The sequence below is a fragment of the Trichosurus vulpecula genome, chromosome 3, assembly GCF_011100635.1.
Source record: "Trichosurus vulpecula isolate mTriVul1 chromosome 3, mTriVul1.pri, whole genome shotgun sequence".
Classification (NCBI taxonomy): domain Eukaryota; kingdom Metazoa; phylum Chordata; class Mammalia; order Diprotodontia; family Phalangeridae; genus Trichosurus; species Trichosurus vulpecula.
The window spans coordinates 379803335-379807104 of NC_050575.1; positions in this window are offsets into that span (position 1 = coordinate 379803335).

Below are 3770 nucleotides of genomic sequence, written 5' to 3' on the forward strand. Positions count from 1 at the left end.
GGGAATGGCTGAACAAGTTGTGGTATATGATTGTGATGGAATACTGTTATGCTATAAGAAAACGTGGAAAGACATATATGAACTGATACACAGTGAAGTGAACAGAACCACAGTAACAGTAACAGTAATATTGTACAATGATCAACTGTGAATGACTTAGCTATTCTCAACAACACAAAGATCCAAGACAATTCTGAAGGACCTGTGATGAAAATTGCTGTTGACTTCCAGAGAAAGAAAGAATGGAATCTGAATGCAGATTGAAGTATATTGTTGTTGGGGTTTTTTTTAACATTTTTAATTTTTCTTGAGTTTTTATTTTGGGGTAGGGGGTCTGTGTATTCTCTCTTAACATGACCAATATGGAAATGTTTTGCATGACTGCCCATGTATAACTTTATCAAGTTGTTCGCCTTCTCAATGAGATCCCCCTGGGGCGGGGAGCGGGGCAGAGTAAGTGTAGGAAAGAATTTGGAATTTAAAATTGTTTTTTAAAAAAGGTTAAAAACTCTTTATATGTAATTGGAAAAAATAAAATATTAAAAAATTTTTAAAACAATAAGTATATAAGATTAATAGTCATTCCCCAATAGATAAATGGTCAAAAGATATGAACAGTTCTTGAAAGAAGAATTGCAAAGTATTCACAACCACATAAAAGAATTCCCCAAAGTATTAATAATAAGAGAAATGAGGTTTTTACCTCACAACCTATAAATTGGCTAAAAACGTCAATAGTGTTGGAAAAGCTGTGGAATAATAAGCACACACACACACAATGTTGGTAAAGCTATGAAATGGTACAAACATTTTGGAAAGCAATTTGGAATTAAGTAAAGTAACTAAAATGTCCATATCCTTTGAACTAGAGACTCCACTACTGGGCTTATACCCAAAAGAAGTCACTGATAAGAAGGAAGTCACCATAATCTTCAAAATATTTATAGCAATAACTTTTGTGATAGCAAAAAATTGGAAGCATCAGTTAGGGAATGGTTAAACAAATTGTGGCTTATGAACATAATGGAATATTACTGTGATATAAGAAATGATGTGTGTAATGAATACAGAGAAATATAGAAAGATCTACATGAATTGACGTAGACTGAAGTATGTAGAGTCAAGAAAAACAACATGCACAATAACTATAACATAAATGGAAAGAATGGCTACAAACCAAAAAATCAAAAGTGGATTAACAAAGTTATAACGATTAACCAGGATTCAAATGACAATCCCAATCATCCACAGATGATACACATTACACATGCTTTCAGACTTTTTCAATGTATCAATCAGTTACACCGATTTTTTTTTCATCTTTAAAAAATGATGTTATATGGGATGGCCCTCCAAGGGAGAGAAGGGGTATGATGATATAAGAAACCGAAGATATCAGTAAAAACTTATTTTTTTAATTTTAAATTTTAATTTTTTTAAAAAAATTGCATTTCTCTAATTATTAGTGATTTGGATTATTTTTTCATATTTCTATTCATAGCTTGGACTTCTTCCCTTGAGAGCCGCCTGTTCATATCCTTTGATCATTTATCCATTGGAGAATGGCTTTTAGTCATAAAATTTTGGAGCAGTTCCTTTTATATATTGAAAATGAGACCCTTATCAGAGAAACTTGATGCAAAGATGCTTTTCCAGTTAACTATTTCCCTTCTAATTTTAACTTTATTGGATTTGCTTGCGCAAAAAAGTTCTAATTTTATATAATCAAAATTGTACATTTTAGCTTCTGTGATTCTCTGTATCCCTTGTTTAGTCATGAATAATTTCCCCATTCATAGATCTGAAAGGTAATCCCCCCCCTTCTCTAATTCATGTATGATGCGACCTTTTATTTCTAGGTCGTTTAAAGTTTACCTTGGTATATAGTGTAAGGTAGTGGTCTAAACCTAATTTCTATCAGACTGACATCCAGTTTTCCCAGCATTTGTTTTCAGATAGTGAGTCCTTACCCTAATAGGTAGGGTCTTTGGGTTTGTGGGACATTAAGCTACTTGGGATATTTCCTTCTGCATGTTGTGTACCTAATCTGTTACATTGATCCATCTATGTTTCTAACCAGAACCAAATTTGATAATGATGGCTTTGTTGTAGTTTGAGATCTGATACTGCTAGGTCTTCTTCCTGTCCACTTTTTCAAATTATTGTTTCCCTTGAGGCTCTTGACTTTCTGTGCCTCATGATAAATTTTATATTTTTTTGAGTTTTATAAAAGAATTCTTTTGTAGTTTAATTGGTATGGCACTAAATAAATAAACTAATTTAGGTAGCATTGCCATTTTTAGTATATTGGTTTAGCCTATCCCTGAGCAATTAATATTTCTCTAATTATTTAGATCTATCTTTATTTCCATAAACAATTTCTTGTTGTTATGTTAATATAACTCCTATTTGTACCTTGGTAGGTCAACTCCTAAATATTTTATATCTTTTGTAGTTATTTTAAATTGAATTATTTTTTCTGTCTTCTTTTGCTGAGTTTTATTGGTAATATATATAAATGCTGATGATTTAGGTGGATTTCCTTTATGTTTGTTTGTTTTTGAGGGGGGAAGGCAGGGCAATTGAGGTTAAGTGACTTGCCCAAGGTCACGCAACTAGTAAGTGTATCAAGTGTCTGAGGCTGGATTTGAACTCAGATCCTCCTGACTTCAGGGCCGGTGCTCTACTCACTGCTCCACCTAACTGCTCCTGGATTTCTTTTATATCTTGCATTATATTATATTACTGGCTATTGTTTCCATTTATTTTTAGTTGACTCTCTAGAGTTCTCTAAGTACACCATCATATCATCTGCATAAAGTGATCATTTTGTTTCTTCTTTACCTATGTTTAGTCTCACAATTTTTTTCTTATCTTATTGCTATCGCTAGTATTTCTAGCACTATGTTAAATAGTAGTAGTAAAAATCGGCATCTTTGTTTTATTCCTGGTCTTATTATAGAGGCAGCTAGGTAATGCAGTGGATAAAGTGCTGGGGCTGAATTCAAGACTTGAGTTTGACAGAATTTGCCTTTGAATCTCTCTAGTGCTGGGATCTTTTTTCTTTGGGAGCTTATTTGTTGCTTGTTCAAATAGTTTTTCTGAGATTGGACTGTCTAAATTCTCTATTTCTTGTTCTGTTCATCTAGGTTTTTTATACTTTTGTAAATATTCATCAATTACATTTGTTGTTGGTTTCATTAGCACATAATTGGGGAAATAGTAATTTATTTTAATTCTGTGTGAATATATTTCAATAGCATTTCTTGTAAACAATATATTATTGGACTCTACTTTCTAATCTATCCTGCTGTCCTCTTCCATTTTATGGGTGAGTTCATCCCATTCATATTCACAGTAATAATGGTTAATTGTATAGTTTTTCCCATTCTGTTGTCTTATAGTCTTTCTTATTCTCTCCCTACCCCCTGCCTTTATCAAAGATAATTTTACCCTGGGAAGATGAGAACAATTTGTTCCAAAAGCCATGAAGTTGTCTCTTTTGTCTTGCCACTGGTCCAGTTGACTCTGGAAGAGAGAGACTCTGGAAGAGCAACTAATGGCTTTGGGCAACTCTGCCTCACTTAAATCTAATTCACGCATAAGTCAGGACATCACCCAATATCACGATGTCATTGGTCCTCTTTGAAAATGAAAGACAAACAACAACAATGAGTCACAAGTTGCACCTCCTTTGGGACCATTCTCAAAACTTACCTGGGGTAGGGGGCAGCTAGGTGGTACAGTGAGTACAGCACCGGCCCTGGAGT